The following is a 20,692-nucleotide window of genomic DNA, read 5'->3' on the forward strand; positions in this document are numbered from 1 at the left end:
TGAGAACAGTTTACCTCTGGAGACTTAAAATACTGGATTTGAGTCTACGGATCGGCAAGCGCAAGTCTACCAAGGTGGCTGAAGTCCTTTAATCAGAAGGTCGATGCTATGTTGCTTTTAACTAGTGTCATTGCAAGTTTATTACAAAGAATTTTGTCTAGAAGTAGACGTCTTACCCTAGAGGTGATGATGACATAAACATCTATAACTAGTAAAATACAAAAGAAAAGTTTAGTCTATTTTTAAAGGCAAAGTTTCCTTTATAAGGTTTCTCCACAGGTGATACGGCTATAAGTAGGTCATATGGTCACTGAGACCACCAGAGCAGCGGATGCGCAATTATATGGGAGAGCACACGGCTTAATGTTCAACAGCTTGCACAGGATCTGTGCAAACTTTATTCGGCTTCCCACGGGTGGTATTTTTGGTATTAAATTATTTACTCTTTACTAGTTTATTTAGGATTTGGGACACATTAAACTGAAATACGATTTTATTATATCAGCTGATAGTCACCCACAAGACATGAACTTCCCCAAAGATCGCAATGATGACCGATCTTACGCTGCTTGCATCCAGCTACTACCCGCGACGTTGACTATGTTGTTGGCCCACTTGTGGGCGGTCTACCAACAACGCTTTTACCTATTGATAGTCATTCGAAAAACTTTCGGCCCCAACGGCCGTCAATACGATACAACATTGCAAGTTCATTTATAATCTAAGATAAAAAAAAATTGTGACTCATTCAGTTAAGCTTCAACGAATTTGCTTATTTATTGATTTTGTAAATACAAACTGCATTTTATATTACAGACCTTATAACCACATACAAAATAAAAGGAGTTTTATTAATATAAATTAGTAAATGAAATCGTCTCTGAAGTCGATCTCGACTTATGACGTGATCAAAAGTACAAAAACCTTTTTTTTTGTTTATTGTATTTTACACATTATGTAATTGTGAATTTTGATGTTTTATTAACATATCTACCAGTTTACCACGGTGGTGCAGAAATAATAAGTAGGCAGACGTGTAAATGAGATAAAAAATACACAAGCGTAAATATACATTGCTTGGCTAAGGGAGACGTGTAATAAATCAAATTTGTAAATACAAATAATGAAAATAAGAGAAGCAAGAGAACCATGGTATACAGGTATAAGAAGCAATATTAACTAAAAAAGCTGTGATATATATAAATTGTGTAAATAAGACAAACTGTTGCATGAAAGGATATTAGAGCGGAATAGAAAAATAGACAGAATTATGGAATGAAGACCAGAATAGTAGAAATTTTGAAGAATGGATGAAGAGTATGAAAATAATAAATACGAAGTGAAAATTTTATTAAAGAAAGTAAATCCTTGTTCCCAACAAAACAGAGGGTGGAACGAAAAAACAGATAGACGTGGATTGATTTTGATATATATAGATAATATTTATTCGAATATATAACGAATGAACAATCAAAATATCCTTGAAAAGGATATTCAGCGAATCAGTATTCCAAAGCAATAGATGTATATCAGTGACAATAAATCTGAAGCAACTCCTAGATAAGGTGCGCTTTAGTTCAAGCATTCAGGATGAGCTTATCTATGCAAATTGGGGGATAGTCGAGGGTTCATATTAAATGCGATATTGCACTAAGAAAATGATAAATTTATCTAACGTATTCCAAGTGGAATAAAAGATTTAATTTTTTTAATAACTTTCAAAGGTAATTTACGCTTGCCAAGTACAGATCAATGTGTGACATATATATAGTGCTATGTGTTACATAAAGTTTGAATAATTTTTAAGTGATTGAAAAAAAAAAACCTTTAGTTTTAAAACCGAGATATTGGCATCAGAAAGTGCCCTCTGAGTGACCCTAGCTGTATGCGCACGAGCGTTGTCTTGCATAAACACAAAATTATCACCTACTCTTTGTGAATATGGGATGACATAAGGTCGGATTACTTGCTCGACGTAACTGGCTGCAGTGACCGTCCCTTCGTTCAAGATCACCAGCTCTGTTTTGCCTAACAAGCTTATACCGCCCCATATCATCACATTCGGGCCCCCAAAACGATCAGTACCGTGCATGCATGGTTCAGTAAAACGTTCTCTTTCTCTTCTCTACACACGTACACGTCTGTCATCAAATTAGCCAATGCCAGCGGACAAACAGAGTAAGTTCATGCAACAATTTTTTTTTAATTTTTTTTTGTCTTCCAAAAATGATATTTCAAGTAACTGTTAATATCAAAATAGCTAAATCTCATACAGTATTAGTGTCCGACCATTTGCAGCTGAGCGATGACTAGTGATTTCTCCTAATGCCCTGCACTTGCCAGTTCCGCGCCCAAATTAATTACACCCGGGAGGGTTTTGTGGGGCAACTATAAATAATAATTTGTGAGGGCCCATGTAACTATCCCTTAAGGATACGTTATTACGAACTTAATGTTTTAAATATGAAACGTTTGAACTGTTATTTTTTAATCCACAAGCCATTAAGGCCACACTTCTGAGACTCGATATCTTGTATCGGGATATGTGTGGACCGTTGCTGATTATGGGAAGCCTATGTTTTGCAGTTGACGTCTATCGGCTTTCCAAACAACTATGAGCTTGTTGTTTAGAGTAACTACCTCATAACTAAATTTTTCTGTACTGCCTATGAGACCTGATAGATCCCTAATATTTTTTTATCATGCCATCGGATCAAATTTATGTATGGAAGCAACTATGTATTCTTGTCTTAATCATATATAATGAACTTTAAACACGACATGAATTTTGTTTGATGCATAAAACAAAAGTCGAGGGGTCTTTCAGATCTCGTAACGCAATGAACGTGTTAAAATCAAAAGTATCACTACATATAGCAAGCCTCTAGCTTTGATTGAAATGGCTCATCGGATACAGGTTTTTTTATAAACAAGACAAGCAATATATGTGAGCTGATTTTGATTTGATTTATAAAAGATGTGTTTTGAGGAATGTGTTCAAACACTGGGCAGTTTTAATTTTACGTCGTCATCTACTTATCGTCTACCGCCTAATTGAAGTCTTTTTTTCCTCTGGTTACAATTTTTTGACATTTTTTATTTAATTATTAATCTCTTTATGACATATTTTTTACTATTTCCTATCTTTATAATTCATTTTTTATTCCTAGTGCTCGTGCACATGCGACCTACTTCAAATTTAGGTGGCTTTTAGTACAGCAACTGATGGTATTGAAATATGTTTCTCCCATATCACTTCTTACTCAACTCGCATCTAGAACGAACTGGCTACATATCCCCGCAACGCTCGATCCAAAGTTATATCTCATTCTTGGGCCCTTGCGCCATGCAGTGCCAGCCAAACAAACAGTTCCGGTGAAAAGAAAAAAATAAATACTGTAAATAGTGTAATCACTTTAACGAGGGTAATTGGAAATAGGAAATGGAAAACTTTAAATATATTTCGTTGATAAATGAGCTATACGATTTATATCCATCACACTATATATAAACATATACAGGGAGTGTTTGTTTCTGTTGCGAACATCTGTAGTTTACCGTGATTGACATATTCATGCGGGTTTGAGATATAATTCTCTGTACCAGGAATGCATAAACGCTTGGTAGACATAATTTTCATCGCTTTATTAATAGTTTGCATTTGACGTAAGAGCGGAAAGGATGCGTCGTTTCACTACGCGGACTGCCTAATTTCTGGCTGGCATTGAGGCGGGCAAGGTCGCGCTAAATGCGCCGCCGTGACGTCATCGCGTCTGCGGTGCTGCCCGAACGACAAGCCATGTTGTAGGTGCACCATACTTACAGAGCATTCTGGACAAAACGGAATGACAAAGATCTCTGTTCTTTTACTGGTAACTATAGATCAATGGCCATGAATTGTTTTTTAAAAATATAGCACGAGATATATCTAATAGAAGAAAGATACTAAGATGTAAATAAAGAACCTTCATTAATAAGCGTTATTACATAAAAATAATTTTGTAAAAGTTTTGAGTCATTATACAGGTCATTTGCCGTCAATTAATGTGTGGTAGATCCTTTATTGAAATAAAATATTTCAGTAATAATAAATAATGTAATGAAAAAGCCATGTTGTAGGTACACCATACTTACAGAGCACTCCGGATATAAAGGAATGACAACGAATATAAATAACTATAAATCTATGGACATGAATAATTTTGTATAGATAAGTTAATTTAAAACATAGCACGAGACATAGCTAATAGAAGAAAGATACTAAGATGTAAATAAAGAACCTTCATTAATAAATGTTATCACATAAAAAATAATTTTGTAAAAGTTTTAATTGAGTCATTATATAGGTCATTTGCCGTCAATTAATGTATGGCAGATCCTTTATTGAAATAAAATATTTCAGTAATAATAAATAATGTAATGAAAAAGCCATGTTGTAGGTGCACCATACTTACAGAGCACTCCGAATATAAAGGAATGACAAAGAATATAAATAACTATAGATCTAAGGACATGAATAATTTTGTATACATAAGTTAATTTAAAACATAGCACGAGATATATCTAATAGAAGAAAGATACTAAGATTTAAATAAAGAACCTTTATTAATAAGTGTTATCACAAAAAAATAATTTTGTAAAAGTTTTAATTTAGTCATTAGATAGGTCATTTTCCGTCAATTAATATATAGCAGATCCTTTATTGTAATCAATGATTTCAGAAATAATAAAAAACGTAATAATAAATAACTTTAAAAAGCGTTACCGAAAATTTGATTCTATGTACAGACTTTTTACTGTCAGAAGTTATTGGCCTCTTGTATTCTAATTAAAAAAATAGATGTGACATGTTTTACGGTTATCACTTTAAACCGAGAGCTTAAAAGCTTTATAGCTTGCCGACAAATAAACTCTGAAAAAATTAATAAAAAATATATTTATATACATCAGATATTTTTGTATTGCAATTTGATTACAGTATTATCACTAATGCGTGTTAGTTTTAAAATATTTATATCAGAATTCGTCGGAAATGGTATTGCAGTAATTTTTCCAGTGATTAAATATTTTGAATAAAAACATAGTGATATGCTTTAGTAATATACCGGTAATTACCTCAACAACGTGGTCACATTATCTGTGGGTGTGCCCGCTTTTATTTGTATCCAACAAACTTTTCTTACGTAATTACGTCGATAATTAATTTGCTTTCTTGTAGAAAGAAAGAAGCGCTATTAATGTTAAGAAGTGTCCAGGGACAATTTATATTAGTTAATAATTTAATTGTATAATGCAGAAAGTAAGTAAATGAGAAAATCGCGTATGTATATACAGATACAGTATTTGTATTTGTCTGGGAATAACGCGAGTTTCTTTAAATAAAATTGATGTTAGCAATGTTGAACTTGACTCATCACGATATATCTGGAACCTTAAGACTTTTAATACTTTAAATGTATAGGAATATTTATTTTGCCGATTAGAGGTCTGCTAAGAAATGATTTTACAAAATTCCGCTTATAATGGTGTTAAGTCGCTTATTGAAAATGCATATTATTATACTAAATCTCACATAGTTATATAACTTGGGCCGAATTTTTTTTCGCATGTTAAAAATTATCAAAAATGTGTTTTAGAATATTCCATCCATAAAAGATAGTACAGACCTCACGAAGCGAGCTGGGTACGGCTAGTAGATTGATAATAACTATAAAAATATTAAAAAGGGTAAATAAGATCATGTGTCATCTTTTTGCAATCATCCGTACAAAGTGATTACTTTGGATATGTATATCACTATTGGGATGCGACAGGCCAATAGCTTCAAGCAATACAAAGTCTGCACAGACAGATATTCAACAATAGTTAATTTTACTATATTGCAATCCTGATTTTAAAAACATATTCTTATTATATTATGACATTTAATATTTCTGTAACCATTGATTTTTGTAAAGGGTGTACTATATATTAATTGACCGCAAATGAGCATAACATTCACGCCTTTAAATTTTTTATACTTTTACCATATACCCATCACGCTGTAAAAAATTACTTTTAAGTGCATAATTAAAGAAATATATAAAATCATTAGTAACGGTCATCCATTTTAAAAATAGACGCTTAGTTCATAAGTCGTGCAATAGATGGCGCACTACGATATAGCCAAATACATCCTTATACGAACGTGAGATGCATGCTATAAATACATTATAAAACAAACAGAGACTTAGTTATCCAAAAATATATTCACTTATTTTTTATAAAGTACAGAACATTAATAGAAATAAAAATTAATTTTATATTTTAATTGCAACATTTGCATAGCGTAAAAGCTTGGTTGGAAATTTTATTATTTTTTAAGTTGCATTTCATTATTCGGGTTCAAGAGATGTGCCGTGAGTATTTTATTGAATTAAAAATGTTAGTTTTAAATTTGTATTTTTATGATGAAGTCTTTAATAAGAATATAATAAAAGTCATCGATGCGTAAACTTTCTTTTATTATTACCTATAAGTGTGTGTATAAATGTACATATTGTTGTTTGAAAATTTGTCCATTTTTTTATTACAGTTAGAGATCTATAATTTTTTTAAAATAATGTTGTATCATCGCGCACGTTTTATGAAATAATTTATGCATACAAAGGCATCAAACTTTTAACAATCTATATAATATAAATTCTAGTGACATACAATGGACGACGGAAACGTCCTATAACATTTTTGCCAGTCAAAAACGGATATTAACCCTTTTCTGGTACGGGTATCCAAAGCATAATTTAATATTTGGTTAAGGAATTTAACTCCAATACATCGTAAGGATTGGCAAGTTGAAATGGCAGGCCACATAGCGCGCAGAACAAATAGCCGTTGGTGTCTTAAGGCTCCAGAACTTTCAACCTTGGTCCAGAAATCGTAGACCGGCAGGCGCAGCGTTGGACATATACTCATATGGTGGACAGACGACCTCGTGATGGTTGTCGGAAGACCCTAGATGTAGACCGCTTCCAACCATCTTGTTAGAAATCTATAGGCTTATGTTCAATAGTGGACGTCTTTCAACTAGAATGATGACAGTGCAAGGCCTCCTTGACTTGTTATACGACTCCTCAGCCCCAGTATACCATGACCTGGACAATCCCTCCCCATAACGCGATGTACCCAGTTACCCTTAGTAGTTACGTCATAGTTAAATGTTAGTAAATGTTTTGATTTAGGATAGGTATCATCGCGTCCAATAGTGTTTCGTGTTGTTTTATTGATAGTAACTTCTGTAAATATTTGATAAGAATCACGCATAAATTTAATTCATCGTCGATTAAGAGGTCGGATGTCAGAAGAATCTTGTAAAGTAACTTTTTGGTCTTAGAAAACGTGAACCAGAAGCAAAGTTTGAATAATTTAAACTGGTAATAAAAATGTCTCTTGGAACATAGGCGCTTATAGCAATAAACACCATCACGCGTCACCCTTTTAAGAAATTGCATAAATTTAAAATAAAAGACATAAAACTATTTATTTCACGCGTGCTTATGAGACCAATAAAAACTAAACAATCAAGATTTGTTAAAAACCGGTTTAAATATACATTTAATTACCTACTTAATATTCACTTCACTTTTAAATTTTAATTATTTTAATAAAAAAATATTTTCGTATGTAAATTTATATAGTGTCGTGAAGATAAAAGTATTTCCAATAGTTTGTTTTAAATATCACAATACTATCGAACATTATGAAATCTAAAATCTTTAAAGTAAATGAGAGGAGACCATGCTCCGACAGTTAGACGTCTGGAACATCTGGAACTGGAAGGACGTGGATGAAAGCTGCTTCAAACCGTTCTTTTTCAAAGCCTTTGGCGAAAGCCTTTGTCCGGCAGTAAAAGTCTTACTGCTGAAATGATATAAAATAATACTCACGTCTTATCGATTAGCAAAACGACGCCTTTATACATGCCTAATTTCAATTCAATTAGCACGTCCATGATAAAACACTTTCAAATAAACCAGTATAAAGATTTTAAAAACAAAAACGAGGCTTTGATGTTCCAACGTAGACATCTCCGAAATTATTAAGACAAGGAAAATTCCTATCAATTTTATTTATGTTGGCTATTTGCTTGCACATAATCGTTATTTTAATTGTTTAGATCTATCGAGTTGTATTTGATGTTTAAATCGTACGCTGTATTAAAATACCAGTTGTCCTCCGATGGATTCGAGATCTTTATGAATGCTTCTGGAAAGTTCTTTACGAGCAGAATATTGTTCAGTTTTCTTAGCTGGTATCTGCTCAAGGAAAGGAACATTCCTAAAAAAATTTTAGTTTTCAAACCTTATACTTCCAGAAATATCGTGATGAGTCAGTAATATAAAGAAAACTTGAATTAACTTTTATAATAAAAATTTACAGAGTGTAGTATATTATATCACTATGTTTGGTGGATGTCGCATAAACTGTAACTAAGGGCAATATAAAGGGTATTCACTCACTGATAATCAAAATATCCTCAGACGTACCGTAGCTTTAAATCATATGTGCAGGTTATTCCCCTAAATTTTTGTTGCATGTTGTGAATCTTGTGTGCCCATATTACTCGTACAACTTAATTTTTACCATTCGTTGTAAAATTATTTTATAGTTAAAAAATTATGGAAGCGGCTTCAATGAGCTTGAAATAGATGAAATAAAATTCATAGTCTCAAACACAAACAGGTTTTTCGTCTAACTCGCCTATTGACGTTCGAGGATTTTTTCCATACAAAAGTGTAATCCGCAATAATACTATGGCAATGCAGTCTGTGTGAATAAAACCATTCAGAATTCGTACTTTTTTTGTTAGTAAAATAATGAAAATATTATTGTGATTATATTTATATATTTGCCGGTTCGAGATGTTTTTCTTCACTGTTAGCAGAGAATTGTTAATTTACAAAGTTCGACTGCTAGAAATTTAACTTTATTTTTGACCGAACTCAACTGCTGCCCAAATAACATTTAATTCGTCGAGTATAAGGTGGTAGGAGAGAGCGCATAGCCTAAAGGATCCTTTTCTAAAGGTCGCTACATACTCGTATTTTACAGAATTGGAAAGTGGCCGAGCGCTTAGATCGCTTTGGTAATCGCTCCATGGAATGATTAAACTCAAGGGTCCCCGAGAAGGTACCTCCGCTTGGGGAAACTAAACACGCGAAGTACGATTGTAATTCACAAATCTTTAATGGAATCAGGCGTTACCTTGCGGAAGTCCATCCTAAGTAAGAAAAGGACCAATATTTAGCCACTTCCGCACATGCAGTGGTAGTCGTGCAACAAAGTGCACCGCCCGACAGCCCGCTGATAAATGCGTATGCGGCAAACAATGCGAATTACACAACTGCCATAACTAACATTTGACTTTACGTATTATACGGTGTGCTCGGAAGAAGAAGCGAATATTGTTCACGTACTACTCAATAGGTGGTACTAACATCCTACAAAGCCTCCCACGACATTTACTCCACATTCTTCTTGGGAAGTTGAGTTGGCTAGACTAAAAACCAACCCTGTCGCAAAAGAAACATTAAATCGCTTGTTCAGGTATGTGAAAGCGATATAATTTACACCTTTCAAATATAGTTGAAAAGGTAACTCTTTTGTGAGTAACTATATTTTTTTCCTTTTTTCTTATCAGACTTTCTCTGCTTTCCAAGTGGCATTTGCAGATTCCGCGGGTACGAGAGGGCAGAGCTTTGAGGGCGCTTAGTCTAACACTTCTTTTAAGTTAGCAAATCTCAAGGGCTCTCGAGGATTAGGAACTATATATTGTATAACAATACAATCCTAGGTTATGTGCTTAAATATAAGGAGTCCATTTTTTTAGATTATAATAGAGTTTGCGAATTAATTGATTTAATTACTGTATTAACAATATTTTAATAGTGACCCCAAAAAACAACTATTCGAGTTTATTGTGGGCTCTTCTTGAATCAGTGCGCATTTGGAACTCTCGTAGCTTTAAGTTGATAGATGGCTTCTAGTGGAGCTCAATCTGATTCTAATTTCGAATTGGGTTCTTCTAACAATGTTCTCAAGCCGTATACGCGTGGTCAATTTAATTGATTTTTTGTGGTTAATAATATGAATAAATGGATAAACAATTATCGACTTTGTATATACAAATAGAGGCGTTGTTCACACAGCGCCGGGGCCGCAGCGCGGGTGTAATTGTATCAAGATAGTGTGATCGCGTGACCGTGTTGGAGATTATAGTAATTTTGGTATACTACGTGGTATTATTTTCGTCTTTTATTATCTATTTCGTATGAATCTTGTTTCTGTTATAAATAACATGAACGAAGTAAAGCTATGCTACTACCAAACGGCATAGCCTAACGAGTGGACAAATTGAAATGGCAGGATCGAACTGATGGAGTAAAACCTTGGACCAATAACAGTAGCATAGGATATCATCCATGAAATGAACAAACAACCTTATTAAGGTATTAGAAGGAACAGGATGTTGTCAAAAGTTGCAGGTCTTATTGGAATTTTAGAGACGCCATTGTCCAGTTGTGGACTTCAAGTGAAATGACGACGATATAGGAGAAGAGGTTATTGAAGCTTGAAAAAAAGGTCTCCGTAAAAACAGTTTTCATGTGTATCGACTAATAAACATAGTAAGTGTCATGTAATTTACTCAAGTAACAAGTACATTTTAACAGTGATTCTGAAAATGTCAAGAAGTACGGAAGGGAGAAGGGGACGCACAAGAGATGTTTAAGAACAGATGGCTTGACGTTTGTCTATCTCGCGGCTTATCTTACACATACCTAAAAAGGTGGCAAAACAATATGCGTAACAAAATTATTTCTTACACAAAGTTTATTTTAAACGTATATTTAACAGAGTATTTATTTTCATTATAATTTTAAATGCGGAACATATTTCATAGATTTAGGGATATGACATTTTTAGGATGGCTGGGATAAATTTCACCTTAGCTTCAAAACACAACAACCCGATATATCTACAAAGTCATGAAGAAACAAAGAATTATACTTGTTCTTGCTTACCACAAAGGTTACTATTCGCCGTAGGCTAACAACGTTAGAGTTTAATTTTTCAAAAAGCAGCCCGGACTCTTTGCTCATGGGATTAGAGTCTATTTTAGTGTGGAAAACAATTTATCATATTACAAAAATAAAATTGTGGCGGCCGAAAAAAAAAATAAAACATGTCCGTAGTTACTTGATGACGCAATGCCTAACTCACTCGTAATGGTTGGTGTCAATCAAAATTACTGTGTAAATTTGTTCGAGTACAAACCGACAGCAGGTTTACGACTGTAAGTCAAGGCGGTAAGGTTCAATATGCGAGTTCGCCCAGCGGACACGCGATAAATAATTTGGTGGTGCGTTCCAAGAAACGGAACGGATCAAGATGTGGCGAGTCGCCTACAGATTATTATTAGTCGATGCTATAATGACTTGTTTTCTTTGGCTATTATTAAAAAAACGTATTTAATTGCATATGTACAATTTGTATACGACACACTTTGGCGTCAGTTCGGAAATTTAAATGATTTATTTTTAAATTTACTTTAATTAAATTTTTATAATTAAAGTACACATATCCGCATTTGATTATAATCTGTATTTGTATATAGTCTGTTGTCATTATCATCATTTTAGCCGCGGAACATCAACCGTTTGGAAGCGGCCTGCATCTAGCGACTGTTTTCTGTCTACCCTAACACATCCTGCGCTGCAGGCTGGTGGTCTTCACTGCTGAACCTTACGGCTTCAGCAGCCGAGTGTTCTGCGCGCTACGTAACCTGCCCACTGCAACTTCAACTTTCCAATTCGCTAAGGTAAGTCAACAACAACAACAACAACACAAGACGTATAGATTCACGACATACATACACGGTTGAAATTTCTTCTACCTGCCAAGGAGTGGGACAAGATACCGTCGTATTTTTTTTCAAACCATTAAAGTCTTCAAGACAAGAATGAACAGGTTTATTTTAGGCAAGCATGTAATGTAATTATTAATATCATATTTATGTAATAATTTAAAAAAAAAACCTCTTTAAATAGTGGCCATTCTTCGTGAACACTGAAGTAAACATGACTCTAGGTTCATAAAACGTTTCGCCTCAATTTAACTTTTATTAAATATAAATAATAATTTCAATAAAGTATGCTATATTTTAAAAATATTGCTAAAATTTATGTAGCTTTATATATCTTATATTGTTATATAAAAACATGGCAGACTGGCAGTTGAAATTAAATAATTTTCCTACGAAATTTAACCTATATATAATTAATCCTCTTGAATTTCGTCTAAGGAAAAATATTAACTAAACAGATAAATGCAGAAAACCACAATTAAGCAAACGAAATTCATTAATTAATTAAAAAACTAGATTCAGATATTGATAAGTTTTAATTGGTTATTTCACGACAGCATAGTCGTTGTGCAAAGAATAATAATAATAACATTTAAAACACACTTCGCCGACTTCCTGGTTAAACCATAAATACTTATATAATTATTTTATAAGGAACAGTAAGTATTTTAGAAGAAGCTAGAAACAGGCAGGTTCAAAATTTATGAGGGCCACCTATTAATGCAGTTAAGTATAATATATAAACGGTTTGTTAAGACATTGTGGAAAATGTCGAGCTGAAGCTTCCAGAAAGTTCTTGTACAGTCACTGCAAGGAGCACTAAAACCTCAACGGTCGAACTCTGCTAAATAAATATGTGATATCCCATGGCGAAGACTTCCAAAGTTCCTCTAACATTTAATACAAGGAAACTAAATGCCAATAGGAAACAGTGACCTTATCTGAAGAGTAAAAAAGTTATAATTTTAGCGAAAACCCATTATACAATCTAGTTTGATAAGTGCAATTAAAAAAAATATATGCATGAAGGAACGAAAGCACCTCATATAGCTAACAAAGTCAATGACCCATTATAAAGTTGAATCTTGATTTAATTAATATAACCGATGCAAAAATCGATGCGAAAAAAAAATATTCAAATGACAAATCTGGTACACGCTGACATTGACCGTTTGAAGTGCGGTCAAATAAAAAACTTTTTTACATTGATCCCTCGACGTAATACATAATTTATTGAGGGACAGGTCACGGTATAGTGGAAGCTAGCACCAATTCAATGTTGAGCTCTGAGCATGTGAGTTGAGAAAGCCGGTACAGCTTCTATTACATTGGTCGCTCGAGATCTGTACGCGATACGTCCAGTTTAAACAGACTACGTACGTATTGATTTTGTAAGATAACATAGGTCAAGCTATTATGGTATTTTTAAACGAAATGGTTTGTATTACGTAACGCTTTGTAGGAAAACGTATGCCGTTTTGTGTTAATTATTAATTAATACTATTTTTTTTATTAAAAAGGAATTCTTTTTTTTTAATATAGTAAATAGTGTATTTTTAATATTTTTTTATGTATTCGTTTAAAATTAAGGTTGGTTTTAGTTGAAAATAAAATAACGATGGATAGGGTTGAAAAAAGTGTTGCAATTAAAATAAATTATTTTGTTCTTTTTAATCAGATGACAAGTAAGAGTCGTCACAAATTTATGCATTAACTATTTAAATCTGTAATGATAAATCCTACATCTATTTATTTATTGTTTTAATGACTAACCTATAATTGTTTTCACTTATTAGACTGTCTATAACTTAAGTAAACGTATATACATTTACTTAAACGCAACAATCTCTTATAGGTTTGATCTACATAGATAATAGCTATAAAAACCAATAATAGATCAATGCAATTCATAAAATTAATTATTTTCTAAAGGAAAGAAGGCGATTTATAAAAAAAAAAGAAACCGAACGAACCACGTTGCGTCTACCGGCACGTGGCCTTTAAAAAAAATATTGCATTTAAGATTTACTCTTAAATAAAATTAAAAATAATTAGGGAGACAAAACTTATAGAGTTATATTATTATTATATTGAAGCATTTTAATTAATTCAATACAAATGAATAATGATGAATTGTTTAAAATTCGAAGATATTTGTTAATTTTTTCGGACAATCCTGGCAACCCTATCCATGCGTTAGCCGGCGACATTGACAATGGATGGTTTGAAAGAATGCGGCCTTGAATCGAATTCGGTTTCTCGACCGACGCAGCGCGCGGGCGTTTCGCGCGGGAAACGAGACTGTTGTTTTTTTTTTCTATCGATAGATTAAACGCTGACAATAAATTGATAATGCCTATTAGAAAAAAAATGACACTAATAAATATTAATTATTTCAACATTGTATTATATTTCAAAAAACAGTCGTATATATATTAATAATAGAAAAATTATATATACTCTTTGCAATAATTGTTTTTAGATCAGTGTACAACGCTTTAAGAACAGAGTAGTCATTATATGAAAATATACTACTGTCCGACTTTTAAATTAGCCCATCGAATATTTATTGTATATTTATTTTATTCGTTTACTCTTTATAGTACATCACAAGATATAAAACAAATCAATGAAAATAGGTGACTTCTTTCAGATCAATCATTAGAGGGACATGGTTAGTATGTTGATCGGTTGGTCATCAAGTGACAAGGAATTGTTGAAAAATGAATGTGCATACATATTACAGATTACATATAAACCAGAGTATATAACACAAAAAAAATATTAGTCTTACAAATATAATCTGTTTTGATTACTCTGAATATTGTCTATATGCTCCTAACGTAGAGATATTTACGAAGTACCAAATCAAATGCCGGATACTACCGTAAATAATGTTTGCGTATAGCAGTAATTATTAAGAGTGATAATTATAACGTATTGAAGTCGTTTTTACGTAAAATTAATTTTATTCGTTTTGACTGGAAATAAAGCTCAGATGATTTACAACAATAATTACATGGTGAATTCGAACGTATGACCTTACGTTTCGCTGACTGATTCCTACACCATTACGCTCTTGGTGTCACTGTCCACAAGGTTGAAAATAAAAAGGATTGATAATGATAAGTTTTACACCGCGATGTTCGCTGTTTGTTACAAAAGAATATGTTTAAATGAAAATAATGAGATTCTTAGATTGAGAGATTCTATCTTTCTATCTCTCCAACAGTATAAATTATTATTCTTAGAATTGGCATTGTACATATGTGTTATCGTTAAAAACAATATATCAAGGAATTAATGGATTCGAAAATCAAATCTACTCACGTTATTCATTGAATAAATAAACAGAGACAGTTTCTACTTTAAATAAATATATTATTAATTCAAGGCTTTTGAATTAGACAAATGCCGAAATTATATAGATTTTAGAGTCAGATGAATCGGCCTTGGTGGCGATCTATGTAGATAAAAATTTAAAGTTGTTTTTAGCCACTTTGTAATTTATATAAGGAATGTAATAGTTACTAGCTATTCAATTCAAGTATAAAGAATGTTAGGTTATGTGTAAAATATTTTTAAAGAGGTGAATGTAGTTCATTTTCTACCAAATAGCGTATGATACACCCTATCCGTAAATGAACGGTTTCAGAAATAATAATATAATGGCTAAAAAGCTTTTTCAAAATTCGAATAACAACAAATTAAAATGAAGTATTGTTTACCATTTGTCTCTCCTGAATTTGTACTGCCAGAAAATACTGAACTGTGGCATTCCAATAGAATATATAGATTAATGTAACATATTTCAGAGTCTGTTAGGATATAAGAGTAGAGCCTTTAAACCTTTTTCTGAAAAATGAGCTATAAATACACCCCTTTAAAGTTTTTACGCATATTACTAATCATCCTGTATATGACACCGCGAACTGTGAGATTCAGTAAGAAATATTCGTAATATAAATCGATAAAGGAAGCCGTTAATGTTGCCAGTTATGGTTGAATTTGCGATAAATGAAATCGACACTAAAAATAAATATTTGTTTTCAATTTTGGAATCAAATTTATTTCTACATTGACGTTGTCATAACTATATAGCTTATATTTTTAATTTATATACAAAAGATTGCCACCAATGTACTGACTCATCAAGATATCTCTAGTAGTATAAAGTTTTGTGACATGTAATTTGGTAAGAATATGTCTTTTGCTATGTAGATATCAGCTAAGAATGGGTTTTATAAAATTCTACCCGTAGCGGAGTACAGAGAACGTTCATTAAATGTGAATATTTTAAAACTATAGTTCTGACAGGTATCGATTGCATTTGGAATTTTTTTCTTGACATGATAATAAATAATATTTTATGGAGTTATACCCGCAATAGGCAGAGGAGGCCACGAAGCAGGCGGGGGACAGGCAGATGTGTCACTCTGTATAGAGTGATCACTCTGAAATATGTTATATTAATTTATTTGTTCTATTAGAATGGGACAGACAAATAATTTCTGGCAATAAAAAGGCTGCAGTTATAGAAATATAACACTTGAATGTATTTTAAAAATATCGAAAAAAATAACCAAATGTAAGACGGGTAAAATGTTCTTCGCGTTGAACATATCGTGTACATTACACATGCATCGAAGTAAAAAAAACAGATACGTTTTTTCGTCGTCTCTCAGGTGTACCGATGTCGACCCAGAAAATCGGAAATTTAAATATTATGTATCAATTCATCTTGAACATGAAGATTCGGATTTGTGCAAATAAATTTTGAAGGTTGAATCTGGCGGATTGAAAGTCAAATTTGGGCTGGTAAAAAAAGATTGGGTCAATATTGTACCACAACACTTCATCGATATCATCAGTTGCATAACCGGCAACAGGAAATAACATTTTGTGTGTTTACGAAACATTACGTACCAGAAACTTCTGGAACGTCATAAGGGATTTCAGAATATTACTTAGAATTTCGATTTCATAAATATACCTTATTTAAAGTCTAGTTCATTATTCTATCCTGCTAAACTTTACGCTGTTGAACCTGGTACTTTTAAAAGTCAATTATATATATAGCATATATTATAAATTTAACAATAACCTATAAAATATACCACGTGTAGATTGCTTGTCGTCGTTGTTTTAGCTCATAAACGCGCACTGCTAAGCATAGGCCTTCCTGAAAGATATCTATGGGTGATATACCATTATCCATGCTTGACAGGCGGACTGGCGATCGCGATGAACAGAGCCTATTCAAAGCTTAATGGTTTCATAAATAATAAATAACAATTATATAGTAGTACATCGTTTTCAAATTAAGAATTACTACATAATTAATATGTACTATCTATCTTGACATTTTGTACAGCATAAAGTTATTTGCCTCTCTAATTCCAATAGAAATAATAAATGAATGAAACATATTTTAGGTGGAAAAGCTTTCTTCACCATTCTACAGCTTTAACCCATCAACCTGTACACATCGATTTTTTTTTTAATTTTTTTAGTCAAAGACCCAATCGGTCTGCGTACTTCATACAGGCCAGTTCGAAGGATGTTATTAGTTAAAAACAAACGTGAGTTATTGCGTTGAATTAGATACGATGTACAACGACTGTCGACCTAGAAACTAATATCACAGTCATTAAAATACCCTATAACAGTGCATTAAGTAAATCGGTACAATAAAATCGATAGAATTGCCGTATGGCCTTGACGGACCATTCCTTGAATACGTGATAAGGAGCTCAACCAACACGGCCAATGAATTGTCACCGGTAAACTTGCAGATATATCTAATATCAATAAGTACATGCCTACACATATACTAATTTTCGTATCGCTTCAAAAGCTTTGCGAAATTAAACCTACATACTTGTTCTTAGAATACAAAATTGCTTAAATCTTTATATCCGGATCAAATAGATGGTACGTTAAGATGAATAACGCTCTTTAATCACCTGCCGTACTTGAAATGTACATATAAATAAAAGCATCAATGTTGAATATTGATTGTTATTCAATTTATAAATATTGAAATTGTAGATCTAATTAGAGTAAAGCTCACTACGTTATTCTCGCGATTTCTATAGGGAATTGAATCAGGAATTTGAAGAGATCCTAAAGTAGCCTATATAGCTCAGCGGATTGGTATGTTGAAGTAGCCACCGCAGGTTTTGGAGCAGAGACTTCGGACCAGCAAGCGCAGTATAGAACGTCTACTTACCAAGTAGACGTACGACCTTGATAACAGAAGATGATGGCCACAGGCCGCTTTCAACCGGACAAATCTTCGTTAAAGGCCTATGTCTTGCAGTTGACGTTCCACAGTTGAGATGATTAAAATTAAAAACATCTTTAATCAATATTTATCATTAAAAGAAGTAAGCTTCCACCGCTTTGAAACGCTGATTTGTTAAGAGAATCCAGTCCGAAACTTAATAGCTGCTTTTATATAAAAATTTTAATTTTTTTTCATATCTACATTATAATATCAACCATATAAATAAGTCCACAAAACAGGTTACACATTTCCGTCAATTATAAACTCTTGTATTTTTATAACTTTAGATATAAAACTAAGAAAGGGAAATCAAAGATATCATGTGGAATTTTGTTATATATCCGTACACCCGTAACCGTGAAGGATGTAAGATGAGGAATGAAGTAACTTCACCAGCTTACACATTGCTGTGTGTATTGGGAACCTCTCGTACCCCCTATCTTGTGTGGGACAGGGACTATTCAACATTATTTAATTTTTTTTTACATATTTTTTTTTATTTTCATTATTGTCTTTCATACATCGTATGATCTTTCGTTGCTGTGTGATGGTAGCGATGTACATCACAACGGCAAACAGATGTCAATTGGCATACCATCAAATCAAATCGTGAAAAACTGCTTAAAATTTACGTAATATTGTATTGTAAGTGATGTTATCAGGGACCTTGTAACGTTTTGGTGGTCTAGCGGGTCACGGAGCCATCTTATCGGAATACATTTATTAATGGGTGCCGTTGGTATTGGAAAATTTACATAGCGTCTTCAAACATCGTTCAGTCGCGAGTGTGAAATATCATTGCTGATAGCATCAAAGATACTTATTATCGAGTCAACTATTGTACTTCGAAGGTTTTGAAAACTCTAACTTTATAAATCGAACTAGATTAATTAATAAAAAATTACGTCGGTGTCTTATATAAATCTATGATAATTTTTGAAATTTGGTTAAATCATGTCACCGGTTGATTTGACAAAAAAATGATGTCTAATGGTGGACCCATGCTCATAGATTTCCAATAAGAGTGGTTGAAAGCAGCCTTAAAAACGCCAGAACGTTAAGGCTTTAGCTGTCATTTGTTCTTCGCGCTATATCACCTGCCCACTGTCATTTCAATCTAGACTATGTCGGCTATATTATTCAAATACGGATCCCTTCATTTCTCTTTAGATCTGGTACAAAAATTCCAACAAATTTTATGGTTCGTAATAATTAGTAGTTTATATTAATATGGGATGAGGTTACACTATCTTTTAATATGTAAATTCGTTGTTATGTACAATATTAATATATGTAGATTCAATACACATATTTCCATGCAAAACCATTTTCTACAGATATTAGAAATACCATATATTAGAAAGACTAGTGTTATTACTTAATAATATTTAAAATTATAATTTCAAAGAACAATGAAATAAATATGTATTACTTATAATTAATTCAAAACAAGTTATGTTTTATTTTTCTTGTTGGAAACAAAGGAATTAAGAAAACTGACAAAAATTACTATTTGGAAGTTTGAAGACAAAACTCTGTCCGAGAGCCTTGCCTTTCGGTTTATGAATATTAATAAGGACACAACAATGGCGATTATGATTTAAACGTGAATATATACGTTTAATTAACCTCACGTGGTACACGAGACGATAAAATCGCGAAACAGTTGAACGCCGAACCACCGGCGAGTGACGGAGGAGCAGATTCGTATCGGTCCCGGAAAGGAGTTTCGTTAACGAAAAACTCCAAGCGTCTATGTGTGGCGCGAACAAACAATAGGCTTCACCGTACAACCTTTGTGCGACCCGGCTCTGACCTTGTCTCGAGCCAAGGCGCATCCGTGCTCATCAAGCGCAATTCACCGTCATTGCTTTCGCTTCTTTACCAACTACTAAATCACTGTTGCCGCACGCAAAAATATATCCCCCTCGCTGTAGACATTCAAATAGTTTCAAATAAGTTTTTGCCCGAACCGAAACATGATTGACGGATTCTTATTGAAATATTAGCCGTAGAAGGTCGAATGTTTGATGTTGTGGTTATTGATGTAATACACGATGATCATATGTGCTGGAGCGCGGATATAAAAAGATGTGATAATAGCTAAATTATTGCGAGTCATGATTCAATGTTAATTTAAGTCGTAACCCGGTAACGAGTTCAATGTTTATAAGTTTCTGATAATTAAACCGAAGTAGCAAATCTACTTCATTGGACTTGATACTGAAGCGATTTAAAACAATATTTGAAACAAATAATGATTTTTGTTAGTCAGATATAGAGCATACAATTCTTATAAGAATTTTTAGACAATTTTGCTTATTACGTATATGTGATAGTCGTAACTAACATAGCTATCAAAGACTTTGATATTTTCAAAGTCAGAGACTGCATTTTAAAATAAAGGAAGGACAAGTAATACATAAGTAAGTAGAAACATTAAACAACAAGGAAGTCATAACGAATGCTATGCAAACACTATTTTAATAATAAGTGATACT

At 32.9% G+C, this 20,692-nt stretch overlaps 1 protein-coding gene across 1 annotated transcript in view; it reads right to left on the bottom strand.

Moving 5' to 3' along the window:
- The window catches only part of rn (rotund), a 50,126-nt gene that overhangs the window by 26,299 nt on the left and 3,135 nt on the right, over nt 1–20,692 (bottom strand). The window lies entirely within an intron of this gene.

The sequence above is a fragment of the Battus philenor genome, unplaced genomic scaffold (assembly GCF_028537555.1).
Source record: "Battus philenor isolate CCGP_79_NKW_IND1 unplaced genomic scaffold, ilBatPhil1.0.hap1 SCAF_26, whole genome shotgun sequence".
NCBI classification, from domain to species: domain Eukaryota; kingdom Metazoa; phylum Arthropoda; class Insecta; order Lepidoptera; family Papilionidae; genus Battus; species Battus philenor.